A 13,679-nucleotide genomic window follows, 5' to 3' on the forward strand; every position below is an offset into this window, starting at 1 on the left:
CCAGAAGGCCTTCAGTTGCCCTGAAGTCTGCCAAAACCAGCAACCAAGAGATGTGTGGGCTAAATGCCCTAAGGACGGAGCAAGGCCTAGGCCTTATTTACCTCTGTACTCCAGCCAGGGCTACCTTCATGAACAGTCCCCCAGGGTCCCACACTTAGAAGAACCCCTATCTTGGTTTAATATTCTACTCTCATCTGTCTCAAAATTCTTAATTGTATCTTTCAGCTTGTGTTTTCTAAGTGAAGTCTATGGGACAATGGCGCATGCCTATAAGGAGGAGCCCGTGCAGTAGCATTCCCACTGTTCTTGTTGCCCCATTCATACACAGCAGTCACCATGCTCCACGTGCACTGCATTCAGCTGGACCTGCAGCGGGGGCAGACTCACCCCATGTCACCCGAACGTCTGAGTGAGCAGAGGGACTGACAGCCCCTGGAGGCTGTGGTTTACATTCTCATCAAAGTCCTTTGGACACAGGGAAGGCAATGGAGTTCTGAGAAACATGAACGACCAAGGAACCTATCATGTCCTTCCCTACTCATTTACTTCCCTCTATCAGCCAATTGCTTACCCTGGAAATGATGACACAGAAGGAGAGGGCAACCCATGGTTCTTTTTCCTTTCAGTCCTTATTCACACAACACTGAGCAGAAGGTAGGAATCAGGGGAGAAAGTGTACACGTTGAAAAGTAAAATTAAAACAGTTGAGTGAGTTTCATGCAGCGTTTCCACGGCATAGGTAAGAAAGAAATACATACGCATATACAACCTATGAAGGATAAATTGTGTAATTTGTAATTTTGCACTGAAAAGCTCTTATATATGCAATTAAAACTCACATTACACGAGATAAAGATGAGTGAAAAAATTCATGCTGATGATGCCAAATTTTAGTTTTTCTTTACTTAGAACAACAAAATACCCTGACAAGTTGAGAGAGAGAGACTTTGGAAAAAAGGAAAAGCTTCTATGTTTTAGTACGGCTAACACCACTTTTTTCCTGCTTTTCAAAGGACCCCACATTCTCATTTTGCCCTGGGCCCTGTCAGTTATGAAGCTGTGGCTGGACACATTTTCTGATTAATTTAAAGCTATGGAGGGTGACAAGTCTGAGGTGAGGAGGTCATCTGCCTCATCTTCTAATAGGCACCATCTGTTTTTATGGTTTTTAATTACATAAGTGACTTAGATTGAGTCCCAGAAGCAGATTCAGAGGGGGAACTGTTCTAAGACAATCCAGGGGAGCTTGAACTGGAAGGAGGCCAGAAAGAAAGTGCAATTTCAAGTAAAGTCCCTTGAAGCCAGTGAAGTCATTTAGGGTGAATCACAGGGGAGCTGTACAGAATCAAAATGCATCAAGGGCTAGACTGCGGGAGTCTGTATACTCCTTCTGTCAGTTATTTGTTAAAAGCTGGGTGGGGACAGGAACATGAATGACCAGCCACGTCTGGCTCCCCAGGCCACAAGCAAAGCTGTTTCTGGTAGCCTGAAGTCACCCTAGCAACAGAGAGACACAGGTGCTGACTGCTGGAGGGCCAAGCACCGTGGGTGCCAGAAAGCATAAAACATAAATACATTCTAATAAAACTGCCTGGAACATCAGAAATGTGGTAAACAAAAAATGCTCCTCCAGAGGAGGGTAACTCTGGTAACAATGCGATGTGTGTTCTTCCAGGTCATTTTCTGTGCTCTAACGTTCAATCCACAAATATCTACGAGTGCCTGCTGTGTGTCCACTAGACGCTGCAGATAGAGAAGACGGACTTGGTCTCTGATCTCACATATCTCACCTTCTAGCGGGCATGGTACTTGTCCGACTGTCCTGTATCTCGCCTGTTTCACTTTACGATGTATCATGGATACTTCGCTACATCAACATATGCAAATTTGCTACATATTTTACTGGCCACATAGAATTCCATAAAATGGACATGGGCGTAATTAACCACTTCCCTGTTGATTAAGCAGTGATTCCTAAAGGAAAATACCTGAGAAGAAAATAAAGCAAATATCTTCTTCAGATCTGTGTGTCAGTATATTCTGAGGCTGACTGAGAGATCACTGTTGTAGGATGAAGATGTGTAGGGATAAGTAGAGCAATCTACCTGAAGTTAAATCTAAGAGAATGTTTCAGGAATATTCTGCCTGGGTAAGGATGAGCAGAGGCGCGGGAGTCAGGCCAACCTGAGCATGAAGGCCATAGTGATGTGAGGAAATTGTACAGATGTTGCCATTATAAACCATTATGAAGGGCGCCTGGGTGGCTCAGTCGGTTAGACGTCTGACTCTTGATTTCAGCTCAGGTCATGATTTCGGGGTCTTGGGGTCAAGCCCCATGTTGGGCTCCAGGCTCAGCACAGAATCAGCTTGAGGTTCTCTCTCTCTCTCTCTCAAATAAATAAATAAATAAAATTTAAAAAAAAAAAAAAAAGAAGAAGAAAGAAGCCATTATGAGTCTTTGGAGGAACTTCAAGTCCTTTTACAATAGGTGTGTATTGTATGATTTCTAGTTATTAGTTTACCACGCAATCCTCTGATGCATACTAATAATACAGACAGGGAAAATAAAGACCAAGGTCACACAACCAGTGAGTGGTGAAACCTGGATTTGAACTTCAGTCTGACTCCTTAACCCATGTTTTTTCCAAACACAATGCTGTCTGCACTTTTGCTAAATTGTCAGCTTTTAAGTGGCAGAGTATAAATTGGGTTTGTATTTTACTGCCTGGCCCAGGAGAGGGGGGAAGATCATGATTAGGGACAATGAAAGTTGTTTATCAGCAGGATGAGCCTATAGGGTAGAAAACTAACTCTTTATTTTTAAGTAAATGTTAAAGTAGAAATGTAACATGCATTCAGAAGTGCACAAATCAGAAGTTGCAAGGAGTTTTTATAAAGAACCCCTGTGGAACAAGAGCTTCGCACTCTTACATTACCAGCAACCCAAAGCCCCATCGGGATACACAGTTCCGATTCCTCTCATCATGGATTTATTTCACCTGTTTTAGAACTTCAAAAATGGAATCACATCAGGTGGTAGGCAGCTTCAAAATGAGTTCCAATGACCTCTGCATCCTGGTATTGATGTCCTTGTGTCATCTCCTCCCCTTGAGTATGGGCTGGAACTCATGACTTACGTATAACAATAGAATGTCACAAAAGTGAGAGATGGCACTTCCAAGATTAGTGGACAAAGGTCCTACCTTGTTCTCCCTCTTGCTCCCTCTGATAGAAGACAACTGCCGTGTCACTGAACTGCACCACCAGAGACCCTAAGGCAAGGAGGTCACAGCCCCCAGCCAGTCACCTATGAAGAAGGAGTCCCGTCCAGAACCAAATAAGCACACTTGGAGGCAGATCCTCCCTCAGTTCAGTTTTCAAACAAGACGGCAGCTCCCGCGGACAACCTAAATTACAGCACTGAGGCAGAGGCACTGCCTAAGCCACACCTGGGTTCCTGAGCCACAGAAACGGAGATAAAGAAATGTATGCTTTAAGCAGCTAAATGTTGTGGTAATTTGTTATGGAGCAACAGATAACTAATTTATGGTAAGTGCTCATTTGCATCTGGCTTCTTTCAGTCAACATGAAATTTGTGATTCAGCCATTATTTCTGCTTGGAGCAAGAGTTCATTCACTTTTGTTGTATTCTATTGTATTAAGTTACATCTTATTTATTCTGCTCTTGATAGACATTTGGATTATTTCTAGTTTGGGGCTATATAAATAGTGCTTCTTTGAACACTCTTCTGCAGGCCTCTTGGGACATATATATATATACACATATGTGCTGAGTATATACTAGGAGTACGACTGCCAGGTCCTAGGCTACATATACCTTCACTTCCCACACTACTGTCAGTAGTTTCTAAAGTGCACATATTGATTTACTACCAGCAGTGTGTGGGAGTTCCAGCAGCTCCGCCTCTTCATCAGCTTTCTTCATCTTGGCCATTATAGTGCGCGTATAGTGGTATCCCATTGTGGTTTTCATTTCCGTGATTAATTAAATTGTGTTTTAAATTTTTAACTAAATTTCTTTTCCCTTATTAAGATGAGTACCTTGTCACAGTTTTTTTGAGTGATTTTGGATATTCTATTCTGTGAAGTGCCTGTTCAAGCTTAGTGCCTATTTTTCTGTTGGGTTGTCTGTTTTTTTCTGGAATCAAGTACTTTTTTGGGAACAAAGTTCTTGTCAGAAATGAATATTGATCTTCTGTCACTCTTTGGTTTACCTTTTCACTCTTCAGTGATCATTTTGCTGATCACTGAGATCAACAATCCATCTGGAATTGACTTTTGTATATGGAGTGACATAGGATCAATATAAATTTTTTCCATAAATGACATATAAGCATTTATTGAAAAAAAAATCCTTTATCCATTGTATTGTCACCTTTGTCATAAATGAAGTGACCTTATCTATCTGGGTAGGGGCCAAACCTGCTGCTCTCTTCCATTGCTCTATTTTTATTCTTTTGTCAGTACCACATTGTTTTAATTATCATAGTTTTAATGAGTCATGTTGTGTGATATATAGTCCTCCAACTTTGTTCTTTTTCATGTCTTACTATGAATCTTCATATAAATTTTAGATTCAGCTTGTCAATTTACAGACAGACACACACACACACACACACACACACACACAGGAGAGATACTGATTCTTACTGCATTGAATCTGTAGAAAGTTTGGAGATTACTGATTTACAATATTGAATCATGCAATCAATGACCAGTGATATCCGTTTATTTAAGTCTGATTTATCTCAAAGTTTTTTAGTTTTCCATATAGAGTTTTCATAAACTTTTTGTTATATTTATTCCTAGGTGTTTGATTTTTTAAAACATTTTTTGTTATAAAATATGTTATAGAGTCAGGAAACCACAAAAGGCAAATATATAGCTTAATGATATTATAAGACAAATACTCTTGTAATTACCATCCAGTTAAAGAAATAGAACTTTGCCTGAAGCCCCTCCTGGTGTCCTGATCCAATTATAAGTTCTTTCTTCCAAAAAGTAATCATTTTCCTCACTTTTATAATTGACTCATCCTTAAATTTCTTATAAATTTATCATCCAAGTCTGTATCCCTAGACAGCATGGTTTAGTTTTGTTGTTTTAAATAATGACTTATTCTCTTTTACTCTGTAAGTCACCTTTCCATCCTTTTACTGACCTTTAATAAATCTGTTGAAGAATACAGGCCACTTGACTTGTAGAGTTCCCCACAATATGGATTTTGCTGAGTACATGTCCATGGTGTAATTAAATATGTTCCTCTGTCCTCTATGTTTCCTGGAAAATAAGAAACTAGTCAATCCTTTTGGGAAGACTATAGACTGTGGTTTACCATTTGTCAGGGAGCAGATAATGTCTGCTTATTGGTCTCTATGTGATGTCAGGAGCCACTGATACTCAGTGAATTTACAAATTTTTTTCAATCACCAGAACCCATAGTTCTTATGAGTTAATCTTGCATTTCCAAATTCTGCCAGGTCCCAACATAAATTCATCAGAGATTGCAAAATTGTGATATTCTAACTTGATCACTTCTTTTCCACTTATTGGCAGGAAAACTTATGAAGAGATCTATCCCCTCATCTACAATTTGGTTTCACAGTGATACAGTTCACATTGGAAAGGCAGGATAAAATTTTGGTTATTCTCTCACCCCACCCAATTCTACCTCTACCATTTTAAAAATCAGTTTTCATTATAATGAATTTTTCCCCAATGATCCTCATAAGTTGACTTTTTTTTTTTTTTGGTGTCTGTAGAAACCCATGGATTTAAACGTAGTTGATGGATTTTAATTCATTGTAATTATTATCCCACTGAAGTTCAAACTGTTCTATTGTCCACGGAAAGCCTCCTCACATTTTGGCCACTGAGTCCTTTTGAAATGGTGCTCTTTGATAACTTCCTTGTTATTTGGTCTCACAAAATTTTCCAAGTATATTTCACACAAATGCACCAGAGACCTTAAATCAGCCATTTGAAGACCATAATCTGAGCCCTATGGATATTTTTTTTACTGGGTTGATCATTGGTTCTAGGCCTATTCAATAGACAAAGACTGTGTGTGCGTGTTCGACACATTTTTCATATATAATTATATACATAGTATATAGTTATATACAAATTTATAGATATAGACATAGACCTAAATACCTTTATCTATATAAATGTGGTTAAAATGCCTTGCCTGAGTGGCTCAGTCGATTAAGCATCTGCCTTCAACTCAGGTCATGATCTCAGGGTCCTGGAATCAAGCCCTGGGTCTGGCTCCCTGCTCAGTGGGGAGTCTGCTTGTCCTTCTCCCTCTGCCCTCCCCCACTTGTATGCACACATGCTCTCTTTCTCACTCAAATAAAATCTTTAAAAAATATATATACAGCTAAAATGACTTATTAATTATAGACAGATAATTCTAATTCAGCACTGCAGTTTTTAGTAAACCTCCTCTATATTACCTCTGTATTCTATTTTCTCCATCCTGAGAACCCAAGTTCCCTAGCTCACAACGGATGTTATAACTAGAATACTCCAGGGGCACCTGGGTGGCTCAGTCAGTTAAGCATTGGACTCAGGTCATGATCTCAGGGTTTTGAGACTGAGCCCTGTATCGAGCTCACACTGAATGCAGAATCTGCTTGTCTCTCTCCCTCTGCTCCACCTCCCGCGTGTGCACGAATTCTCTCTCTCTCAAATAAATAAAATCTTTTAAAAAAAATAGAATACTCCATAATTTCTCATTTGTTCCATTCCATATTACTCACAGAACAGACTCAGAATTGCAATTTCAATATTATGTTTAATAAACAATGATTGAAAACAGTTCTAACTTCATTTGGTGTTTGTTCAGTGTTTCTCTGTCATCTGTAGGACTGATAACTACATTGCCAGAGCATAAAGCCTTTGCATATGATAGTCCTTCCTGTTTAACCCTCATTTACCTCTCATTCTACAAGCCGTACTATATTTAATGCTCACTAGCCGTACTTATATTGATTATCTCCAGTCATTTTGGCTGTGTGATACTTTTTCTTTAATAGTTTCCTTCATAAGGGTTCATGGAATTAAGATAACCTGAGTTCTTGCATGTTGATTAATAGTTGGTCTGTACCCTTTATAGTTAAAAGTTAGTTTTGTTAGGATTAAAATTCCAACCTCCCATTTTAGGTCTAATATTTCTCTAGAATACATCTTGGTGTTGATCATTCTGACTTACTATTCTCAGGTATGTAATATACTTGTTCAATATGCAGTTTCTATTAGTATTACTTTTACTATTCTATTATTATTTTAGAAAAGTTCTTAAATTATACTGTTAGTATTTGTTGTTTCCTTGCTTTGATTTTATTCATTTGGTGCTCCTATCATTTGTATATTTGATTTCTTTTTTTTGCCTATATTCAGTATTTGTCACTTTCTCTTGAATCTTTTTCAACTGCTTTTTGTATTTTAAAATTTTAGAATATTCCATAATTTATGGAGTATTTTTCATCTATTTTTCATAAGGCATTATCTGTTGTGTTTATTCACTCTTGTGTTTCTCCTGATTGACTTTTTTTTTTTTACTTCTTTTTTAAATGAATTCTTTCCATTCGAATTTATTCCTGAGATCTGTTTTATGTTTGAATAGTAAGCCAACTATGCATCACCAGAATAAAACCAATTCAGTTGGGATGTATTATAGTTTTACATACCATGGATACACGTTGTGCTTTTGTTTATAATTTTTCCATGCATGTTCAGAAGAGAAATTGGCCTGTGATTCCATTCTTGTAATATTCTTTTCAGCTTTGGTCTGAAGCTTATGCTAGCTTCATTAAAAAAAAAAAAAAAGGGGATTTGAGTAGTGTTTTATTTCTGTTTCCTGGAAGATTTTTAAGTAAGATTGCTATTTCTTCCCTAAATATTTGGAAGAATTTACCAAGAAAGTCAGTTATCTCTGGAAATTGTTTTCTGTAAAGGTACTTAATCAAGGTTATTAGATACTCTTTTCTTTCTTGGGTTATTGTTCAGTTGCATTTTTTAAGAAAATGTAATTTTGGATGAATTTTCAAATTTCTAAGCATAAAATTCATCATAATTTTAGCAGCACTGAGATATAATTTACATTACATAATTTACCATCATTTCACCCATTTAACGTAAGCAATTCAATGCAATCCACGGAGTTGTGCAACCAGCACCAAAATCCAATTTTAGAAGATTTTTGTCCCTCCACAAAAAACTCAAGACACATCAGTAGTCTTTTGCCATTCTCCTCAATCCTCTCAACCCTAGGCAACCACCCATCTACTTTCTGTCTCTACAGATTTGCCTATTCTGGGCATTTCATAATAAATGGAGTTATATAATATGTGGTCTTTTGTGAGTGATTTCTTTCACTTTGCATAATGCTTTCATGGTTCAGCCATGTTGTAACATGTATCAATAATTCATTCCTTTTTATAGCTGAAAAATATTTCGTTGTATGAATATTCCACATTTTGTTTATTCATTGATCAATAGATTGACATTTGGGTTATTTCCACCTTTTGATATTATTAATATGCTTCTATGAACATCACTTAAAAGTTTTTGTGTGGACCTAAGTTTTTACTTCTGTTGAGTATATATCTGTTAGTGGAAAGTGCGGGATCACGAATAACTCTTATGTTCAAATTTTGAGAAACTGTCAGACCGTTTTGTAAAATGACAGCACTATTTTACATTCCCATCTGCAGAGTGTGTGGGTTTCAGTCTCTTGTCTTATGGCCTAGAACATGACCTACCATGGAGAGTGTTTCATATGTACTTGAGAAGAAGGTGAATTTAAGTCTTGTTGGGTTGAGTGTTTTACAGATCTTTGTTAGGTCTAGTTAATTTATAGCATGGCTCAAGTCTTCTATCCACTGATCAATCTTCTGCCTACTTGATCTTGATCTATCCATTATTGACACTGGGGTAGTGAAGTCTTCAACTAATATTGTTGAATTCTCTATTTCTCCCTTTAATTCTTCATGTATTTTGTTTGCTATCTTCTTCTCGCATTTTGGTGTTCTCTTATTAGTTGCACATGTTAATGATTTTTATGTCTTCCTGATGGATTGACCCTTTTCTCACCATAAAATCTCCCTCTTTATATCCAGCAACTATTGTTTTAAGGTCTATTTTGTCTAGTATTTGTATAGCCACTACAGCATTCTTTTTTTTTTTTTTAAGATTTTATTTATTTATTTGACAGAGACACAGCGAGAGAGGGAACACAAGCAGGGGGAGTGGGAGAGGGAGAAGCAGGCCTCCCGCTGAGCAGAGAGCCCGATGTGGGGCTTGATCCCAGGACCCTAGGATCATGACCTGAGGCGAAGGCAGACGCCCAACCGACTGAGCCACATAGGCGCCCCAGCCACTACAGCATTCTTATGGCTGCTATTTGCATGATGTACATTTTTTCATCTTTTATTTTGAATGTATTTATATCTTCAAATCTAAGGAGTATCTCCTGTAGATAACATGTTTTTTATTTTTTATCCAGTTTGATAATCCTGCCTTTTGACTGGATTGTTTCATTCATTCACATCTAATTTTATTATTGATATGGTAAGGTCTATGTCATTTTACCTTTTGTTTTCTACATGTCTCATGTTTTGGGGGGTTTTTGTTATTGTTGTTCCTCTATTCTTCTTCCATTGTCTCCTTATATATTAAATGGATAGTTTCTAGTGTAACATTTCATTCCATTTATTATTATCAATTTTTTTTAGTTAATGGCTGTCCTAAAGCTTACAATCTACATCTTATCAGAATCTACTTCAATTTAAACTAACTTCATTCCAGTCAGATATAGAAACTTTTATCTACCTCTCTTCCCTCATCCTTTTTTGCTTTTGTTACATTTATATACATCCCATACTCAACAACACATTGTCATAAGTATGACTGTAAATAATCTTACCTCTTTTAAGGGAACTGAGAGAAGAAATAAGAGCAAATAAATATTAATAGGGTTTGTTAGGTTAATCTGTTTATTTACCATTTCTGGTTCTCTTCATTTCTTCCTAGGGATTCAGGTTATGCTCTAGTGTCATTCTTATTCTAACACAGCTTTGTTCTCACTGCCTCTTTTGCCCGTATTGTCAAATATACTACATATCTGTTATGTGCACAATAATATAACATTTATGCACTTTTAAATCAGTTAAGAAAGGAGAAATGTGAATTTATTTTGTTTTTTTAGAATTACCTACACCATTATTTTAATCGGAATTCTTTGTCTTGTTTTGTCGTTACGGATTTGTCTGATACCATCTGAAGAACCTCCATTAGTAATTCTTGTGAAGCAGGTGTGCTAGCAATGAATTCCTTCAGTTTCTGTTTCTGTTATCTGTTAGGTGATACACTGATGATACATGGTGGAGTGGTGGGGAAAACTAAAACAAGATGTATATATTATGTATGTTTTACTTAAGTCGCTTTGGCAAACTGTAATGTGATAGAAAGCATATAAAGCTACCATCACAGTTCCCCAGGAATGTTCCATAGACTGTTGATGTTAGTAAGGAAGATGTGAATCTCAAATCTTTCATTTGTATTGACCTTATCATCATCAATTCTTTTCCCAGCAATGCAATAACAATAGTTGAGTTCTAAAGTATACCTTCCTCTGTTCCCACAGAAATTGTTCCACAAATTCATAAAGTTCTCAAAGGTGAAAAGTTTCTGTGATGCTTATCAAGTACACAAATGTCAATCAAAGTGCCAAGGTCACATTGTCCAAGAGCAATATTCTGTGAGATCACCCAACTTTAAATGTATGCACATATTCTAAATACAACTCGATCTGGGACACGTTTTGGTCAATGGAGTGTGAGCAGATATGATGCCAGCAGAGGTCTTAAATGGGCTTAAGTGGGCTCACCTCTCGTGTTTCAGTGGCCACAGCGAGAAGAGTGTGCCCTGGAGGCAGCTACCCCTCCATTGGGCCCTGGGGTCAGATGTGTGGGACAGACCTCAAATGGATCCAACCATGGAGCAAAACCAGCCATCTGGAGGTCTAAAACAGAGTCACCACAGCTAACCCCTACATCAAAAAAAACCCAACATCTTGCTGATGTCACCAAGTTTTAGGATGATGTGTTCCACATTATTACAGCATGAGTGGACTAACACAGTACCTTCCAAACTATTGTTACACAGATGGCTGCCACTGTGCCTATACGTGAGGCAACTGTGTCCTCAGAAATTGTGAGAATTCTTGAACTCTTGGTGCCTCTCCAACACATTTCACATGGTTAAAATTTCCCCAAACAAGTTTGGTAATGTGCCATAAAGACCTCTCCCTAAACTTTCATCAAATATAAACAGAGTTCTTTCTATTTATTTTATGCTTGTATGTAGTTATAATACATTTTATGACTACAAAAGGATGAAAAATTGTACAGGAACATCTTTGGATAGCTGTTATTCACAAGGGAAAATTATAATCAAAATAGGCATTTTGCTGAATGTAGAGCACTGATGCCCCCAGTGTCTCTAAAGGCCAAGTGAACAAAGGCACTTAATAAGGATGGAATCCTGCTCTTCATCTGAGACGGAACAAGCTGTTCTAAAGTGGCGGAGGGATGCTCTTAGCAGCTATTTGCAACACTCTGTGAGCTTGGTTATTACGTTGATATGAAGCAGCCTATTGTCCAAATGTAACTAACTACAGAACCTTGAAAAGTAGAAAAAGAGAGAAAGAGCCAGAGAACTCATTTCATTCATTCATTCATTCATTCATTCACCAAATATTCACTGACCAGGTTGACTATGTGTATAACAGCAATGCTGAGAACTACACAGAACACAGAGATGTATCCCCACTCTCAGAGAGCTTAGATACCAGCAGGGAAGAGAAGATGCAGATGCCTTATGGCAGTTCCAGGTGTGTCCTATTAAATAAACTGTTCACAAGTTTAGAGGAGAGAAAGGATCCATACCTTGCTTGGATTCTCAGTGAAGCTTTCCCAGAGAAGGAGACATAAGGGCAGTGACTAGAAGAGTTTTTGACATAATACGTAGAGCTGGAAGGGAGCAAAGATGTAGAGATGATTAGACCCATAGGTTAAAAACAAGTCTGAAAAGTGAAATTAAAGCCAAATTGTGGAAAGTTCTAAATGTCATTCTTAAACGTTTGGCTTTATTGTGTTGGCAATGGGTGTCATGGAAGGTTTGGGCAGGGCAATAGCATGATCCATGAACCCTGGGAGGCGTAATAAATGATGTAAGGAGAGCCTGAATGTAGGAAGACATAGTATTCTCTGAAGCAATCATCATAATCCACATGTAAAATAATAAATGGTGGAGTAATGGCAACGCAAATAGAAGAAAGAAGTATGAGAGACGCTATAAAGGAAAAACTGCCAGGGCTTGATCACTGATTAGGTACATTCATTTGTTCATTTAAGAAGTGTTATAACTAGTGTTATAGTTACATATAGCATGTCGTAACTGTGCTAGTCACTGGAGATGCAAAACAGACGTGATCTCTTCCTCATGGACCATATGGTGAGTAACTATCTTAAAATGGCTGTGAAATGTGATGAAGGCTATGAATGAGAGGTACATGGTGTTATGAGAGCTTAGGGTAGGGGGATTTGATGAATAGAACAGATAAGGGAATGTTTCCTTGGCAATGTGACACACGACCTGATAAAGATGAGGAGGCATTAACCAGGTGCAGACTGAAGGGGATATTTCATGTAGAGGGGTAAGCATGGACAATGAACCACTAGTATGTAGGTGTGAAAGGAGTCCACTGTGGGCTGGACTCCTGAAAAATGAAAGGGAGAGGGGTGCAAGATGAGGCTGCAGAGATCATGCCCCCATCATGTCCAGGGGATGCAGTGCCCTGTAGACCAGATACTCAAAGTGCCAGTGTACAGTAAGATAAGGAGCTCATTCTAGAATGTAACAACACATTGCTATTTTATCCTAAGAGAAATGCGAAGTCATGGAAGGATTCGAACAGGAAGTGGTGGTGGCTGCATTACGAGGCATGGATTGGAAGGCAGCCAGAGTTCATGAAAAGAAGATGAAGAAGTCTATCTCTGAAAATTTATTTTCCTGGTGAAGTAAGAGGTATCCTCTTCAGATCAGAGAGCAGGGACACAGTGTCTAGTGGTGACATGAAAAGAGTAGAGGAAGTCTGGAAGAGCCATTGTGAAGAGCTGTAAGTAAAGGAATGGAAAAAAGAAATGGGAATGACTGGGCAGTTAAAATAAGACAGCCTATGTTGTTGACCAGATTGAGACAGGTCTGTGACGGATCCAACAAACTTGTTGTGCTGAAACCAGGTCCAGAGAAGATCAGTGTTAGAGATGCGCAGAAGGCATCTGCATTGAGGCTCCATGGGAAGGTAAGTTGGGTTGGAAGTCTGGGAATAATGGCAGGATGGATCAGGGGTGAAGTACAGTGAATAAGAGGTAAAACGATCCCACTTAACCAGTGGATGGTGTCAAAAACCAAACTCCACATACTGAATAAAACAAAACAGAAGGATGAGCTTATTTCAAGGCTTTTGACCTCCAACCTAGGGAACTCAAAGCTCTGGGAGCAATCAATTCTGAGTCGTTTGCAGGCTAAGGGATTTTTATGGGGTAATGCAGCAGTTATTCAGTTTTTTCCAGCTGACTGGTTGCCTA

The 13,679-nt window shown here is 38.3% G+C and overlaps 1 long non-coding RNA gene across 4 annotated transcripts in view; it reads right to left on the reverse strand.

The window, feature by feature from the left end:
- Window positions 1-13,679, reverse strand: part of LOC144379995 (uncharacterized) — a 122,371-nt gene that overhangs the window by 107,077 nt on the left and 1,615 nt on the right. For 2 of the 4 annotated variants that reach the window (XR_013443635.1, XR_013443632.1), the window contains exon 2: window positions 5,183-5,301. This is a non-coding gene — a long non-coding RNA (uncharacterized LOC144379995). Of the gene's footprint in view, window positions 1-5,182; window positions 5,302-7,715; window positions 7,948-11,975; window positions 12,060-13,679 lie in introns of those variants that run through there. The other 2 variants (XR_013443633.1, XR_013443634.1) reach the window with 2 other exon arrangements.

Source organism: Halichoerus grypus, chromosome 14, assembly GCF_964656455.1.
Source record: "Halichoerus grypus chromosome 14, mHalGry1.hap1.1, whole genome shotgun sequence".
In the NCBI taxonomy this organism is placed as follows: domain Eukaryota; kingdom Metazoa; phylum Chordata; class Mammalia; order Carnivora; family Phocidae; genus Halichoerus; species Halichoerus grypus.